This window comes from Macrobrachium rosenbergii, chromosome 53 (assembly GCF_040412425.1).
Source record: "Macrobrachium rosenbergii isolate ZJJX-2024 chromosome 53, ASM4041242v1, whole genome shotgun sequence".
Taxonomy (NCBI): domain Eukaryota; kingdom Metazoa; phylum Arthropoda; class Malacostraca; order Decapoda; family Palaemonidae; genus Macrobrachium; species Macrobrachium rosenbergii.
The window spans coordinates 12,333,271-12,352,823 of NC_089793.1; the positions used below are offsets into that span (position 1 = coordinate 12,333,271).

Sequence of the window (19,553 nt, forward strand, 5' to 3'; positions counted from 1 at the left end):
CTTCATACTAAAAATGCCAGAAGAACGTAAACATGAAAGGTATTCAATATCTTCATACTAAAAATACCAGAAGAACATTAGGTGAAAGACGAATAGTATGAGTAATTGTAAAGACGAAAATTGCCAACGAAAAACGCGTGAAGCAAGCTATGGCCGCCTTATTCCAATAACGAGCTTCTTTATTAGCAGTGAACAGCAAATACAAAGGGTGCAGCAATGTCAAATATAACACTTAAAAGTTTGATATTCTGCAGTTCTCACTTAATCTCTGCCGAAATTCATAATCAAGACGGTCTGAATGTCGGGTTCCAAGAGTCCCCGAATTCTCAGCCCTGTGACTTTTTTTTATTTTTTTATTTTTTATTTTTTAGTTATGCCGCGATGATTTTATTAGCTGTGGAATCTTCATCATCATCATCTTCCTCCTTCTCTTTCACTTCTTCATGAGTTCTTTCACAGTAGTGTTGAATTATGGGTCAGCTCTGTCAGACCATGACAAATATTCTTGGCATGAGCTTGTGGTAACACCCCTACTACCACTAATCCAGGAAGAGAGGAGATAATTTTCTCTCTCTCTCTCTCTCTCTCTCTCTCTCTCTCTCTCTCTCTCTCTCTCTTTATCTTCCCTTATACACACCCTGATACGCTGCGCATATTCTCGCTCATTCGCACACTGATTTGGTGAAATTAGGGGCTGTTAACATTACTAACATTAGTAACACTCAATTAGATTTGTAGAGTGCACTGTTAGTTACTTTACAGAAGGCTTAATCACATTAATAGCTCTACAGTATTTCCGCTTCATTATTTTATGACCATCTGTAGTAGGTTATTTTGTGTGTTAATGTAACAGTTTTAAATATTTTAGAATAAGTGAACGACGGTGAAAGATGTGGTTTGATTCACATTAGATCTGGATTCAAGACCGGTGCTGTGAGTCATAAAAGAAACTGTTGGCATGTTAGATCTCCCCGTAGGGGGTTAGTCCTTTTACTGTACCTCCATTCATATTATCTGTCTTCCATCTTGCTATCCACCCTCTCCTAACAATTATTTCGTAGTGCAACTGCGAGGTTTTCCTACTGTTACATCTTTCAAACCTACCCACCCTCAATTTCCCTTCCAGTGCTGAATGACCTCAAAGGTCCCAGTGCTTGCCTTTGGCCTAAACTCTATATTCCTTCCCTCCTTATTAGATCTGTTTGGATAGTACGTGTGGTGTAAGATGATAGAAGTGGTAAAAAAGGTTAGTGCAGGTGAAAGGATGGAGTGCAGTGAGATGGTTTGGACATGTGGAAAGTATGGTGAAAGTGTATGAATCCAAATATTTAGGAGAGTAAGACCTAGAAATTGCAGGACTAATGAAGCAGAAGAGATGTCGAAAAGGAAGGGCCTTCATATCCAGAGTGCATGCAAGATTGAAGAGAATGATAAGTTTGTAGAGGGGATCGACGTGCTTTTGATGAGCCTCCTGTGTAAGTATCAGAATCGTGTAATAGCGTGAAAGTTTTCTACACAAGTGATTCATACCATTCAACCGTTAGCGGGGTAGGGATCTCTCTCTCTCTCTCTCTCTCTCTCTCTCTCTCTCTCTCTCTCTCTCTCTCTCTCTCTCTCTCTCCTTCCTGGAGCCACCCCAGTGAAACGCTCTTGATGGTTTACCATTCAAAAATTATTGTTACTTGATTTTTGATTGACATATTTAATTCAGGATAGGAATTAGTCCTGCTCTTCGTTGACATCTTAAACTCACTTTTGAAGTGGGGTCCTTTTTTCATACATTCCGTCCCCGATTCGACTTTTCCTTGTGAATAGAGCGCAGTCTGTGTTTTCCAGTTTCGGGGAATATTTCCTTTTTATCTCTGGCTATTTTGATGCAAATTTTGTGTAACATAGGACCACCCCTACCCCACCTCGTCCTAACCGCCCCTCCCCCCAGAACCGGAAGATTTTCCTCAAGTGGCTAAGGGGAGCTCTCACAAGCTCACAAAGCTGTAGAGTAAGTGGGAACTTTGTCAATATATAGGCTATAACCTGCTCTACAATAATATCACTCTCTATTGTCCTCGGACTAATAGAGCTATTTATATACCGCCAATTCATTTTTATTTTAGCACCGGCGTTACGGAGGAAAGGAAGTTGTAAAGTGCCGTTGTTTAACCCATTTGTGTAATAGGAATGAATGGGGGACAATTCCTAAGGAGGGGCCGCCGTGGCTGGGCCCACTGAGCGCAGTCTTAAGTTGCAGCTTTTGTCAAAACGTTTAGGGGCATTGAATTTAAGTAGCCCCGTGTGACAAAGGTTGTTTGGAACATTTTTCACGGTTTTGTAAAAGATTTTTTTGTTAGTCTGAGGTAATGTCGCGAGGCTTTGCACTTGAATGTAAATATAAATTCGGCCTTTTTAAATGTTCGCTCGGTATCTTTCGAAGTGGTTATTGCGTTCTCTTCTTTTTCTTGATCTTTGTATTTGCTTGAGTTTTCGTAATTTCGTCATATTTTCTCTCTCTGAAGGGTCATGTCTCTTCTGGGAAGTGTCGATGTCTCTTTTCAGCTTAAGACGAAATTTTTTTTTTTTATTCCTTATTTCTTACACTTAAGTCCATCATTACCCTTATATTATTATTATTATTATTATTATTATTATTATTATTATTATTATTATTATTATTAAAAATACTCATAGTGGCATGAGCCTTGAAATGGAGAAACAAACACACAATTATGTATGGGTACAAAAGGGGAGTCGAATAGATTCCCGAAAGCTCTCTATTTAGATTTATCTGTAAATATATATGTACCCATACATAACTGTGGATTTGTTTCTCTGTTATTATTATTATTATTATTATTATTATTATTATTATTATTATTATTATTATTATTAATATTATTATTATTATTATTATTATTATTATTATTATTATTATTATTATTATTATTATTATTAACGTAAGGGAACACGGAATCATCTGTCCCAGTGACGTGATGATTATCAGCTTCTCCTTTACGTAACGAAAATCCTGACCTCGCCTCCTTGACAGAAATATAATTAGTATGGCAGAGAAGTCAGCACTATCGATTTCATTCATAAACCTTTATAATTTTAATTGTTTTTTCTAGAGTATCTTAAGGCATTTTGTTCCCTAGATGTTCCATTATTATTTTGCTATAAAAACTTGCTGTGTATGTATATGTATATGTATATGTTTATGTATATGTATATATATATATATATATATATATATATATATATATATATATATATATATATATATATATATACACACACACACACAGCGTGTACCCATTTCTTCTTTAAAGAATCCCATTTACTGCTGGGTACACTGGTGGGTGGCAGGCCGGGCTCGAACAGCATGATTTGCATGAGCGAAGCCAGTTGACTACAACTTATTTTATATATATTATTATATATATACATGTATATATATGTATATATATTAGTGTGCTTGCGTGTTTCATTATAAGCGTTTCTGGTTAGAGAACAAATCTCCAGCTAGAATGAATCTTCCTGTTTTCCAGTAAGTTGCTAGCCATTACAGTAGACTAAACACATGTGTATTATTCCGGAACGACACTAATATACACCTATCTATCTATCTATCTGTCATATATATATATATATATATATATATATATATATATATATATATATATATATATATTATATATATATATATACACATATATATATATGTGTGTGTAGGCTATATATGTATGTATACACTTGAGTACACTGCTTTTTTTTTTATATACATATTTTCGAACGAACGCAGGGCCACCGTCATGGTAACGTCGAAGCGAGAACCCATTCCACGAAAAAACATCCTTGTAAGAATCAAAATTCATGCGTGTAACAAACTTCCCTGCAAAATGTCAGCAAGTTTCGTAAGTTTAACTCACTTACAAGACGTGCTTATCTGAAGTGATGGAAGGCTCGGGGAATATGTGATATAAATGTCTTTTTTTATAAATTTGTATGTGAATTCGTGAGTTTTATGCACATTGTTTACTCAGCTGTACGTTGAAGGTTGCGCGTGGTAACGAATTGTCTCATTGTATCTTTGCATTTTGTTATGTATATGTATATATATATATATATATATATATATATATATATATATATATATATATATATATATACATATATATATATCACACTCCTTTCTTCTTTGTTCTTGAAACGGAATTTAATGGTTTCAGATAATGGCGGAGGAATGTACATTAACAGACTGACAAAACAACCAAACATACCATACGATGCGGGTAATGCCCAGGCCCTTGTTGAAAAACATAGGGTACAATCAAAATCTCTAGGTCAGCAATGTGCACACTAAATAAACGGAAAGAAGAATTTATAGCTTGTTAAGGAAGACAGGTAACCCAGTGTCACATTCTTCGTTTGGTAGTTGGTTTAGATGAAGCCGGCCTTATGCCAGCACGGACTGTGGTAGGGTGGGATGTGGAGTAAGGGACCTATTGTTGACCTATAGACTCCTGTCAACTAACAGACGATTCTTTGCGCGATAGAGAATGATTGTAAGAAGTATAAAGTAACGATTAATTCGTATTATTTTTTGTTTATTTACTCTGGTTGTGTATTCTTTAATTTAACCTGATTGCTAAGAAAGAAAGATTCATTCAGCGGTGTATTTTATGAGTTTTGCCGATGCTATGGCAAATGTTGTTTATGCTCTTTCTTTTTTTAAGTATAGTTTATTCTTTTGAAACACCTCTGGTTTTTTAGTTTTCTGTAAAAGAAAACTATTGTGCCGGCTTTGTCTGTCCGTCTGCACTTTTGTCTGTCCGCACTTTTTCCGGCCGCCCTCAGATCTTAAAAACTAGGGGCTAGAGGGCTGCAAATTGGTACGCTGAGCATCCACCCTCCAATCATCAAACTTAGCAAATTTCAGCCCTCTAGCCTCAGTAGTTTTTATTTTATTTAAAGTTCAAATTAGCCATAATCGTTCTTCTGGCAACGAAATAGGATAGGCCACCACCGGGCCGTGGTTAAAGTTTCGTGGACCGCGGCTCAAACAGCATTACACCGAGACCACCGAAAGATAGATCTATTTTCGGTGGCCATGATTACACGCTGTAGCGGCTGTATAGAAAACTCGATTGCGCCGAAGAAACTTCGTTGCATTTTTTACTTGTTTTGTGTAATTCGCGATTTATTCCTTTTCTTCTGTCCATCCCTCTGCCCCTTGCTCATTTGAGCATAGTTCTGTCACCCGACTCATGTCCTTCTATTTAGGCAGTTATCTGTTTTTCTGTTTATTTCTGTTACTCAGAATACCTTTGTGCCCTTTGCGGTTTCTCTCTTTCCGTCTGTCCATTCCCCTTTCTCCCGTTCATTCGGGCACAGCGCTGTCACCCGGCGGTACATTTTGCAGGCGAGTGTTTGTTTTCAGATTGTAGCAGAAGATGAAATTTCCCCGGAACTCGGTCGGCCCTTGCGAGGTCTCCGAACTTTCCGCTTTGAAGTTCGTGACGTGGGTGTGTCTTGCATCGGTATCGCTCCGAATTTTATCCATTACCGATGAAAAAAAGCTGTTTCAACATTAGCGAACGGGGCAAGAGTGGTGACGTGCCTGCGTTCGACTTCACTGTAATAAAAGGGTTTTCGACGATAGTGAACGCAGTATTTGTGTCACATTCTTGTATCGATCAGTTCTGCTGAGAATTAAGGTTTTCGACGATAGTGGACAGAATTATTGTGTTAGATGCTTGTGTTTATCAGTTCTGTTAAAAATAATTCTCACAGAACTGATTGATACAAGCATCTAACACAGTTATTCTGTTCGCTATCGTCGAAAACCTTAATTCTCAATAGAATGACTGATTGGTACAAGCATCTACCACAGTTACTCTGTTCAACATCGTCGAAAACCTTAATTTTTCGGCGATATTGAACAGATAAATTGTGGTAGATGCTTGTATCAATTAGTTCTGCTGAGAATTAAGGTTTTCGACGATGGTAAACAGAATAATTGTGGTAGATGCTTGCACAAATCAGTCAGTTCTGTTAAAAATTTAGGTGTTCGACGATAGTGAACAGAATGATTATGTTAAATGCTTGTACCAATTAGCTCTGTTAAAAATTCAGGTATTCGACGATAGTGAACAGAATAATTGCGTTACATTCCTGTACCAATTAGATCTGTTACAAACAAAAGCTTTGCGACGTTGGTGAATAATTGTGTTAGACGCTTGTATCGATCAGTTCTGTTACAAACAAAAGATTTACGGCGATAGTGAAGAGAAAAATTGCGACACTTCATATATTCATCAATAGTGTTAAAGCTTTTAGACGTTGGTGAACAGAATGCTGTAATTGTGACGTGCTTGCATTTGTCAATACTGATGGAAAGTAATTTTCATCGTTAATGAGCAAAATAGTCGTCTGAAATGGCATCGTTCATTGCCAGTCTCTGCCGCAGAATTTTCCGTATTTTTTTTTTATCATACTTTCGGGTACTTCGTTATAATGAGGATAATGTTTCAAATAGTAATATAAGTTTCTATATGTTGTCATCATGTTATTTTGTTGTTATTACTATTACTTTTACTGTAGTAGTAGTAGTAGTGGTGGTGGTTAAGTTCTCAGTACAACGAAGATAATATGAATATTGTGGTGGTAATTTGGCAAACAAGAAGGGACTTGAATTTTTATGTGGCGTAATGAGTAAAGATACCGTTTCTTGCCATTAACGTATTCTTGTGTAACACTTGGCCACGATTGATTGATTTACTGACTGATTTACGGTTACTATAACTGGCGTCACATCATCTATGTTATTGACACCGCCTACCACTAAAATGACCAAAAAAGTATACCTTAGTATTACCAGATCACTGAGTTGATTAACAGCTCTCCTAGGGCTGGCCCGAAGGATTAGACTTATTTTCACGTGGCTAAGAACCAATTGGTAACTTAGCAACGGGACCTACAGCTTATTGTGGAATCTGAACCACAGTATAGCGAAAAATTAATTTCTATCACCAGAAATAAATTCAAACATCTGTAACACCAGTGATGTCAAAAGCGTAGAAATTCAAAAAACTTAAAGGTGAAAAGTTAACCAGGAGAATGACTTAACACGAGAAGTTAATGAAATAAAACAGTTGACATAACAAATTGCGAGTCAACAGCTCGAGTGGGAAGTTTATGCCATAGTTTGATGGCCGCCGAAGTGAAGTTCCTTGAATAACTTCGCATACATTTCATAAATACGCGAGAATACGGTGTTATTTGAAAGGGAAGTTTTTTTTTATTTTTGTAATACGTGGAAGATGGATTGACATAGGACGAGCTAAGTGTGATGAATAGTTCCCATTATGATGACGAATGGATGAAAGAAATTTATGTTATCATCATTCATGTTCTCTTCCCTTGTTTTGATGAATTTCAGAGGACTTGCACTCGGGATTACAAAGCAGAACAGTTACTTTGGATAGGCAACTTCACTGCTTCCCATATTCCAAATAAATATTATATCCAATATATATATATATATATATATATATATATGTATATTTATGTGTGTGTGTGTAATATATATATATATATATATATATATATATATATATATATATATATATATATATATATATATATATATATATATATATATTGCAGCAGATTTTCTGTAAGGCGCTACGGTTATGGCGATGCAAGATTATACGATAATTTAGATAATTCAGCTTGTTCAGAAAGAAAGTTTTAGGTAGAATTATATTGTGATTTGTTAATCTAGTAATGAAAGTCGAACTTTTATTCCCAGGCTTAGGATTCTGATACCCTTTGTCAAAGCGCTCCTGTGTCCTGTCAGATTTGATGCTTAGTGAAGATGTATACTGTATTTTAAACTGACGTTTACTGCTGCACTTGCTTTAAAACGTCTGCATTGTTTCATTGAGTGAAAACGGCGAGATTGATATAAGCCGTAGTTTAAAAGACAAATAAAAATAGAAACACATTTCTCTCTCTCTCTCTCTCTCTCTCATATAAATAAACATTATCGTTTAATTTGTACTTGATGCGAAGAATAGTTAAGAAAAGTTTATATCTTCCATGCCAGAACATATGAGGCGTATATATTGATGTTGAAAGGTATATATACAAGTGAGCTATGTATATATTCCGGCACATTACATTTGTTTATTACATTCACCTTGAATTTCAACTGTGAAGAAAAGCCGTAATTAATATGAACTGTTTTGTTTATTATTGTGCCAAAATTAAGTACACTGTGATACAGAGAGCCCTATCCTACTACAGTAATTTTACCGGAGCCAAATTCGCCCCGAAACGTGAGCATACCCTTCCTCGCTGACTAATTACACCCTTTCCGTACACCTCTTATGTCTGTCTTGCATGAGCCAGCAAACGGGTAATTTAATAAAGTAATTGAAAAAAAGGCAGATCAAGTAATTAAGGGAAACAAATGGTAGAGCCAAAAGAGACACGAAGGAGCGTCAACTGAGAGAGGAGGTGAGGCGGAGGAAGATGAAAGTGAAGAGGAGGAGGCGACTTTTCGGGTGTGAAGCCCGGCCTTCTCTCTCTCTCTCTCTCTCTCTCTCTCTCTCTCCCTCCCCCATTTCCTTCTCCCCCATTTCTTCTTTCTTCTCTAAATCTTCCTTTTTTCTTTATTCTCTTTCTTCCCAAGCGATTCACGTCATAAAGCTAATATGATTATGCGGACAGCGAATATAAAACCCTACCTCACCTCCTTCCCTCCCTCCCCTCTCATCCACATCCCCTTCACTCTTCTCTCTCTCTCTCTCTCTCTCTCTCTCTCTCTCTCCTTTACATTTGTTACGGTCAATAAATTACTGAAAATGAGCACACAACTTCCGAATAGCATTTCTATGAGGAGTCAACACAAGCCAATCTTCAACAGAGAAAGTAAAGGGAAAAAAGAATAGACTTTCTGATAAGAGATGACTTTACAAAAAGGGGCGAAATGAGAGCGAGAGATAGAGGGATCTTTTTTTTCCGAATAAGGGAAGAAATCGCCGTGATTGAATCGAGCCCAAAAGAAGGCCGCGGCATAATCTGAAGAACCTATCATGGATCATATGCGTCGAGAACTCGCCACATTTTATGGCGTGTTAATATGGCTGTTTTGTATTTCTCCCCTGGCCCTCTTGCTAAAATCCCTCGTCATGACTCCTGATGTGTGTGTGTGTGTGTGTTTGCATGTATGTATGTATGTGAGGGTCCATCGATTTCAAAGATCCACAGCAACAATATCAGTGCTCTCTGTCTCTCTCTCTCTCTATCTCTGTATTTGTCTCTTTCTCTTTCCCTCTCGCAACTGATGCGAAGAAAAAAAAAAAACAAGAGAACTCGTTCTCATGAAGTATCATTAAAAACGCCTCCTCCGCCGTGCGAGTATTTAGTGGCAGAGAACGAACCCTTTCCAGGAACCACGACGACTGTTCGATTGAAGCCTGGAATTGCCACTCGCCCCGCATCTGGAAGTATATGATGGACACACACACACACACAGATACTCTCTCTCATTACCTTTGCCCGCAGAGACCGCCGGCTCTCCCACGTTTGTTTGTGTCTGCGTATGCGTGTATTCCGTTCGTTCAGGACTCCATAGCGTTGCTTTATTATTAACCTTCTGCTCCGTTTATTCATCGACTTTTTGTTGTTTTCTCTCGACTTCTTCGACGGGAAGAGCTGCCGTATTTCTGTCATTGCATTTTCTTCTGCAAAATGGCATCGTTTCATCTCTTCCCCAAGTGACATTTCGTTAACCTTGTTCTGCCATCTTGCTGCGTATTTTTGTTCGAGAAATTAGATTGCAAAGAGGGCGAGGTTTTATTATTCTTATTTCTTAAAGCCTTCCTTGCGTTTTTACAAAACAATTTTTTTTTGGTTGTTCATCAACTTTTATATTTTCAATTTTATTTTTTTTAGACATTTCTTATTCCTCTGTTTGGATTTTATTTGATTTTTTTAGACATCTCTTTTTATTCCTCCGGTAGATTTTCCTCTCCTGATTTGTAGATTACTAAAGATTGTTGGCTTTCTGTTTCATTTTTAATAACAATTTTGAATATTTTGTACCAAAAGTTCCTTTAGAGCATCAGCCTGTGCTTTGTTGCTATATTCATTTATTGCACCTTCAACACCAGATTTTCATTTATTTATATTTCAAAAGTAAATGAGCTGCAGGCAAAATTATCACGCAGTGGGAGGGCATTTTTTATACTTGTTCACGGGATGTTAATTCTTGTGACTGTCGACTTGAAAGTAGCATTTTAGGCCCAAGTTCTAATGTGGCATGCTAAATCTTCAAAACATTTATTTTGACGTATGTACCAATTTTTATATGATTCGTAACATAAATTATGTGATCTCCCTAAAACTACATTTGATGTAACCTAAATGCCCAAGATGTAATAAAATTGAGTTTAAATTTCCTTCCGATAAACAGGATAATTTGAACGAATGAATGAGTTGGCATATATATATATATATATATATGTTATATATATATATATATATATATATATATATATATATGTATGTATATATGTATTATGTATATATATATATATGTATATATATATGTATATATATATGTAAAATGTGTACATATATATATATATACTGTATATATATGTATGTATATACAGTATATATGTATGTATATATATATATAAATGTATATATCTTGAGAAGAAATACCAGTACGAGAAAGAATGAAAACAACATAATGTGACTGGGAGGTGGGTGAAGGCGGAAGCCATCTTCCTTGGAATATTGTGCCACTGACAAATGCATTATTGCGATATGAATAGACTTTTATATTTTTATAAGAGGTATACGAGTTAAATGTGTTAATTGGTTCCAGATAAAGATAATGAACCTTTCAAGGCGAACAGAGCAATAAAAAAAATTTGGAAGAAGAATATAAATTTAAGTAATAGTACTCAGTTGTATTGTGGATATAAAATTAAGTATAACATTTAAATATAACAACTCTTCTTTCCAAAACTAATATCCCTAAGGGATCAAGGGGAACTGAGGTGAGAAATTAAATAAGAAGAATACTACAGTAATAAAGAAATGAAATACTAGAGTGAAGCATGATGATTGTATTAAAAATGAGATTAGATATCATAGCATAACTTAAGCTAGTTAATCAGAACAATAAGGCAATAAAAAGATAAGAAGAAAAGAGAGTGATGACGGTAGCTAAGCCACCAAGTTTCCTAATTTGACTGCAGTTCGAGAGTGAAGCCGGAGAGATGGCAGTACTGTCATATCGCCGGCACCGGGAAGGTGCTTTAAGCTGCAAAACGCTTTTGCATATGATTTTCCTGTGTGATTCTGACTATATGAAGTGAATTGATCGTCTTCTCTCTCTCTCTCTCTCTCTCTCTCTCTCTCTCTCTCTCTCTTTTCAAAAGTTTGTATTTATTTGCTATCTTTTTATATGTATTTATTTATTTTGTATTATTACTGCGAGAATGTATAAAAATTTTGACATAAATGAAAAGATTAACAGGAGCACTAATATTTGATTGTTTGAAGAGAACGGAGGACCATTTAAATTCGTATTTCCCGTCTTTAATTTATAATTATTTATTTTGTATTACTGCAGCGATGTATACAAATGCTGACATAAGTGAAAAGATTAACCGCAGTATTCTGACTGTTAGATCGTTTGAAGACAATGAGGACAATAGAATCTTGATAAAGGTTTTACACCCAGGGAGTCATGAGAAGTTCTGTCTAGATGGGGAGACGAAGAGGCGTTGGAACGGAAGAACCGTAAAATCCAGGAAGCACAATAGTACTTCCTAAATGCGTCCTGAACGGCGAAATGTCTTGGCGGTTTCGACGATGTGCTTACGATAGTTCTGTATAGATACAGGGAGCGGCTGATGCATTGCAAGTTTTCTGCGTAAATATATTTTCCTTGATGTATCAGTTACGGATGAACGTTATAGTGACTTGCCTTCTTTTATGGGGCCTCAATGAACGATATATAATGATATATATATATATATATATATATATATATATATATATATATATATATATATATATATATATATATATATTTTGTGTGTGTGTCTGTGTTTTGTGTAAACTGAACCTAATTGGTGGCTTTTTTCTACTCTTGAACTAGTAATTCACTATTAAGTTCTTCAGTGTCTACAAAATAAATAAGGACTGAATACAATGAAATACATTATATATAACATATATGTGTATATATGTATATATATATATATATATATATATATATATATATATATATATATATATATACTGTACAGTATATATTACTCTAAAGGACCTCATTCAAACTGATGGTATCTAATGGAGTATTTATTCAGAAAAAAGATACCATCCAGTTTGAATGGGGTCTTGAAAGGTAATACACGCATTAGGATCAGTTGAATATATATGTATATGATAATGTTAATATATATATATATATATATATATATATTATATATATATATATATATATATATATATATATATATATATATTATATATATACACATATATATATATACACACACACAAACCTTAAGCGCGCATGTCTCAGTACCTTTTCCCCCTTCATAACAATGATCTAAACAGAAGGAGGCCTTCTCGCCGCGCACGTCCATACACGCCCCGTTATTGTTATCATTCCCCGAGCGCTGCTTAAGGTCTACTCGACGAAGCTTTTCTCCCGCCACTCGATCCAATATCCCTAAGCTGAGGAAAGCCATTCCATCATTCAGAATGAAGCCATTTATTTGAAAATATGTCTGAATCATCAATCCTTAACTTTTGTAGCCACAACCTTCCCTCATTTTACTGCTCGGCGGCTATTTTTCAAATCATCCCCAGCCTGCCTGGCATAGCGATGCGCCCCGCCGACTTCTTCGGGCTCGGCTCGACGCCTCCTCTCGGGGATGATGGCCTCTCTCTCTCTCTCTCTCTCTCTCTCTCTCTCTCGTGTTCGACAATCGCCGAGGAGCACCGCTGGCCTTTACTTTTTTCCGCTATCTCTCTTGGGATGTGTTAATATCTGATTGACTTCATAGGCAAAAGAAAGCAGTTGTTTTATTTAACAATTAAGCATAGGCGCTTTCGAATTCAGGAAGACGTGAAATTACGAAAGGAATTTTACCTCTTGGCTGTCTTTTATCTGTTGAATTCCTTGGTAGATATTGGTTACCGTTTGGTATTTAGTGGTATTGGAAAGGAGAGCAATTTAAAATTGAAAAATTTACTGCTTTTGTTAATTTTTGTCAGTTTTATAGAGGTTCCTATTATGTTCAAGAAGTCACAAAATACAGAAAGGAACCTTAATTCCTTAGTTATTTATGTCCGTTGTAAGTGCTGCGATGCCTTGTTTGTTTTAAGTAAGTTACTTCTTGTCAAGTTTGTATTCATTTGTTGAAAGATGTTAGTTGGTGTTGCATGAGTATTACCTTGCCCTCAAGCCATTTGGCGATCTCCACATCACAACAGAGCAGCAAGAATTTTATTAATTTCTTTTCCAGACATTTCAAAGAAGTGAAAGAACTTGGTTTCCACTGACCTGAGGAGATAAGGTTCAGCTGTCACATAATGAGGATTCCTTCCACCTAGGAGTTCATAACCCATTAAAATGCTGCCTCTCTTCCTTGAGGTACAGTACATCAATACCCAAACTATTGGCATATCCTAGGGTAGCAATGCCCAGGTGTTACCAAAGCTAAGAGAAACGAGGTCTACCCAATTGGGTGGAGTCTCCTCCCACCTGGGGTAACTACGTAGGCGATGACGTATCTCAGAGGTACCTGCTCATTACGACAATTCAACTGCTGACGCAATGAGGCAGACAAAGCCCGCCCATGGGGGATTTTGGGGGAAGTGAGCAGACCTTCTCTTTCTCTTGGCCTTGGGTCTTACCACCTGGTTCTACCGCAATAGAAGCACTCGAAGCAAGAGCCTTGTAGTTGGGTTATGAAAGTAACTGAAAACCCGCGACGACAGAGTAGTGAAGGTCAACATCAATGATGGAAGGATGGAAGCAGATGATGTATGTGAATATTCAGTAATAAATATAATGGGCGATGGTAGACGATAGTCGATCAGATGACTATCAGAATATCCTCAGGCTATTTATTTAACATCTTCCTTTAAATTAACAAGACAGGTTTAATATGAAATTCCTGAATTTCCATTGGTATTTAGTCTCAAGATTTTAATACCAATAAAGATTTCTTTCAAGAAATTTTGTATTACACTGCATTAAATATAGACCATTTCAAGCTCTTCGTGCCATTGGCAATTAACATCTTGCGAAATGAGTCTTTCTTTAGATATTCCTACGAAATAATACTAGTGATGAAATGCTGGAAGTAACTGTATTTCCAACAAATACCACCTCATTATTTTGACCGGATCAGATTCATTTAAAAATAATTTTTACGTGGGACAAACGAAGGAATTACTGTATCTCTGCCGTGGGTAGTTTCATTCACAAAATTTAAAGGAATACAAAAAAAAGACACTTGGCAAGATCTGTAGACCATTGGAGTTCAGTTGAGTGAAATCTCGCATTTGACAAGAGCCGTGAGGCTCACAAATAAAGTTTATATATTGTTACAGGCTCAACACTCGCCCGTAAATCCTGTTTGGAAAAAAGCCAGGTTTAATTGGATGAAAGGATAAAAAGCATTTAGAGGATTCTAAATTTCTTTTTATTTATCAGCCATTTATGGATTGCCTTCGCTTTAGAGGGCTAAAAATGTTTAATTGTATATTTTTGAAACGACAACATCCAAATTCAAGAAGTTGTTCCTTATTCTCTCTTTGGTATAGTGCTATGGGCCTTGGTTGACGGAACTGAGCTCGTCGGCTTTTTACACTTTTTTCGTTTAATTTTTATCTTTTATTTATTTATTTATTGTTCTTATTTATTTCCGTGTTTTGCTTCTAAGTCACTCACGTACGGATATGGATATATATTATATTAAATTATATATGTATTGTATATATGTGTGTGTGTATCTGTGTGTATGTATATATATATAGATAGATAGATAGATACAGGTATATGTATATATACATGTATATATATGTATATATATACATATATATATATAATCTATGTGTAAATTACGAGCGGTAGCGCTTAATTATAAAAGAGGATGCAACTCCTGAATCTCTTTATACGTCTTCACAGAAACTCATCAGCAGCACATCGCACCTCGATAAAAATAATGCTCCATTTATCCCAGAGAGGATTCGGAATGCTACACTATTTAGGAACACTACAGAGCTCTTAGAATGGAGATTTGAGAAGTTGATTTATGGAACTGTAAAACCTAAATTCTATGACGCCTCAATTTATCAAGTATTGTGTCAGGTTCTAGCTATGAATTACAAACACACACACACACACACATATATATATATATATATATATATATATATATATATATATATATATATATATATATATATATATATATATATATATGATATAATATAATATATAATATATGTATATATAATATAAATATAATATATATATATATATATATATATATATATATATATATATATATATATATATATATATATATGCATGTATCTGTGTGTGTAAAGAACAAAGGCATGTATATTTTTATTACGTGCAATCCTCTTAATTTTAGTCCAGCGTCCGGCGTGCTATAGGCATGGAAACGTATTAGTCGAAGCAGATACAAATATTTTCTGTGACCACTGTGACCCATTCTCCCGGAAGAGACACTTTTATACAAAATTGACTTCTTGATTGAAAATACACTTTTTTTTTATTTTTACTTATATCTACAGTATGTCCATGTTTGTGTGCGTGTTTGTGTAATGCTTTGAATGTGTAATATTCAAGCCCCAAAGGACTTTTTAGCTTTGAAAGTTGAATGTTCGAACAATTGGAATGAAACAAATTTTTGTAGGGCAAGACGATACTTTGTTGGTCAGAGATAAATAAAGTTTAAATGACCCAAAAAATTGCCTTTTGCTCTGTGGCCTCCATAAATTTGTTGCTATATACTGTAAAGTGAATTTTTGTACTTTTTTTCGGTTGGGGCATGGAGAAGAAATGAGAAAGGAATGCAAGTATGCTCTTGCGTCAACCCAGATGTGAGAGAGAGAGAGAGAGAGAGAGAGAGAGAGAGAGAGAGAGAGAGAATCACAGTAGCTGAAACCTTAATCTAGAGGTCTTTTTACCATTCATTGTTCTGTCATTAGATTTTCCGATTAGTCATCTGTCTTACAACTTAATATATTTAATATTAATTGCCAATTTTAATTGCTCACAGCTTCCAAACAATTTCTTTTACGGAAAGTAGAGGCCATTTACTACCGCAGACAAAATATATTGTATGTAATTTTACTTGCGGGTAAATTATTCAGGGACGAATATGAAGGCGCGAATGTTTGTGTTTATGTTTGCATGAAAATAGTTGATATATTTGCCTCATGTGTCATTTGTGGGGACACTGAGACCTTGCATACACAGCGTATTATCTTCACACTACAATGGTTGCATATCTCTTTGTGCAGATGCCTCGGTTTTTTTCTCTCTCTCTCACTTTTGCCTCTCACTTTCTTGATCTGGTGTTTCCACGTCTTGCAGTGTGTCTGTTGTGAGTGTGGAGCGTATTGTTGGTTGTAATTTAATCTTTTTCTTAAAAATATTTCCGTGGGCAGTATCACTGAGGCTCTTCTGCTGTGTTCATCATTATGTATAATGAGGGATATCGATTATTTTTTATTGACAATTGAATTTTGTAATTGTATCGATTAGTGCTTTGTCGTAGGCTGATGTTATTCTTATTTGCTTTTCAGAATGCTACCATCCGTACTTGTAGCTGCTAAAGGTAGATGATATTACAGTTTTTATTAGTTGACAATAATATTACAGTTTTTATTTGTTGACATAATAAAATACTACCTTGTATTATCAGCCATCACACGTGATTTTATTATACATAATAATTTACGTTTTATGTCGCCACGGCTGATTTTAACATTTCCGTGAATGAAGTGATGAAAGAATTCAGAGAGAGGAAAAAGAGATGGTGCTACAGTTTTGTGGGATAAGAACTGGGTCCTTGATCGCGTTGTGGTCAGTGACGGTCGTTGGTACTGTAGTGTTATTTGCTGGTAGAGAAGAGAAGCTGTGCAGAATAGCAAATTAAGTTCAGTGTCTATAATTGAAGGCGAATATCAACAAGAATAAGACTGTGAAGGAAATGGAATTCAAGAAAAGGAACAGTAAATGTTAGCATGGGTGGCAGAAGAATGGGATCGGTAGATTTATAAAGGTGTCTGATAGTTAAAATAACTTCGGTGGTTGGGTAAAAAAAAGTTAATTATATCTTAGTTTAACCAGACCACTGAGCTGATTAGCAGCTCTCCTAGGCTACCCGAAGGGGATTAGACTTATTTTACGTGGCTAAGAACCAATTAGGTTACCTAGCAACGGGACCTACAGCTTATTGTGGAATCCGAACCACATTATGACGAGAAATGAATTTCTATCACCAGAAATAAATTCCTCTAATTCTTTGAGTGGCTTGTCGGAGAGTCAACACTGAGTTAACAGCATGGCCGAGAGCTCTACCCACCCTCCAATGAAGAACTCTGTGGTTGGGTAAGAAGAGGTGACCACCAAACAGGTGAAGTGAGGGAGGAAGCAGGATCTCTGCAAAAGGTCGGTGCAGTTAAAAGCTCTCAAGTATGACAGGACTGTTCAACATTCATTCTTGTATTTAGTAAAGTATAGATGTAGATTAAAAAAAAAACAAAAAAAAACTGGAGAACCAATACATTTATAAGCACAAACAGTTTCAGAGCTTCATGCTTCCTCTTCAGTGTTTTTTTTTTTTTTATTTTTTTTTTAGTTACAAAGGTCGATACTGATCTGTCATTATAGATGTAGATTGCGGACTAAATAAGAGAATGGAGATATTGAGATGAACTGTTTTCACTATACGTGCAGAGTAAAGGGAGTTGAAAGTGTGATAACTGCAGAGGGTCATGGGAGATATTATAAAATTAATACAGCTAAAAATAATGGATCAGGTTATATTAAGGTGCTTTGGTCTCGTGGAGAGAATGGAAGAAGGTGGGTTTTTTGTGCATAACACAAAAGTATTTCTAGTAAGAAAAATGGATTGCTAGAACTCTTGGAACAAAAGGAATTCAATATCCTTCTGCGTTGTTATACGAACTTCCTGTTGATGGGAAGTTTTCGGCACAGGGTTCATCCTTGAATCACCTGTTAAATGGTCAAGGTGACAGCTATTGTCGTCTGAGCCACCCTAATTAAAAAAACAAATATATACATAAATTTAAATGTATATATATATATATATATATATATATATATACCTATATATATATATATACAAAGATAAAATCCACGAAGGAAGCAGAGCATTTGCTGGGTGCTGCGAGGTTAACCTCGTCCTGGGTCACTTAGCAGTCTCTGCTAGAAGTAAAGGACCCATGTCGAAGGCCCTCGCAGATTCAATGTTTCCATTCCTAAATGATTTTTATCTTTATTTACTATATTCATCACGTTCCCATATTTTGTGATTCAGTTATATATATATATATATATATATATATATATATATATATATATATATATATATATATATATATATATATATATATATATATATATATATATATATATATATATTACTTAGTGATTAATTGCTGTGCTAGGTTGCATTAATGGGATAAGGGTGGTGGACCACAGTCTCTTCCCAAATAGAATAAGCATGACCGTAAGATTAATAACCACTGGTAGCAGTCACTATGGGGAATATATATATATATATATATATATATATATATATATATATATATATATATATATATGTGTGTGTGTGTGTGTGTGTGTGTGTGTATTTATGTGTGTATGTAGGTGAATTCTGAATCTGTATAAAGCTGGGTCTGGAGAGTATGTGAAGGTGGTCATGTTAGTTGAATAAAAGTAAAGGTAACTACACTTTGGAAAGAGCAAATAGTTAGTGAAAGAGTGCTTGGGTAGGTGTTAGAACAGAGTGGATAATTAAAATGGTGAGTAGAAAGGCCAACTTTGAAATGTATAAAGGAATTGTTGAGCCAGTTCTCCTTTAAGAAAGTGGAGTGTGGCTGCTGAATGCAAATGAGAGATCGAAGCTGTTGAAATGGACCCTTTATAAAGTATATAGGGCGAAGTAATTGAAACGAAGATTGAAAGTCCTTAGAGAATGAGAACGGAGGATGATATGTTGGTAAAAAAAGTATAATACGGAATGAGTAAGAGTCAGGTAAATAGTAAGACCTAGATATATATACAGAGTATATATATATATATATATATATATATATATATATATATATATATATATATATATATATATATATATATATTATATATATATATATATATATATATATATATATATATATATGTATATGTGTGTGTGTGTGTGTGTGTGTGTGTAAAAATACAAAGATAC

The 19,553-nt window shown here is 35.3% G+C and overlaps 2 protein-coding genes across 3 annotated transcripts in view; one reads left to right on the forward strand and one right to left on the reverse strand.

Annotated features, from left to right (window-relative positions):
• l(3)02640 (porphobilinogen deaminase-like protein l(3)02640) overlaps window positions 1-19,553 on the forward strand; it is a 327,247-nt gene that overhangs the window by 103,876 nt on the left and 203,818 nt on the right. Inside the window, exon 4 of the mRNA XM_067096679.1 lies at window positions 16,882-16,913. The gene's annotated coding sequence lies outside the window, so the exon portion shown is untranslated. The remainder of the gene's footprint in view (window positions 1-16,881; window positions 16,914-19,553) is intronic.
• The window catches only part of LOC136834294 (uncharacterized), a 269,565-nt gene that overhangs the window by 73,694 nt on the left and 176,318 nt on the right, over window positions 1-19,553 (reverse strand). The window lies entirely within an intron of this gene.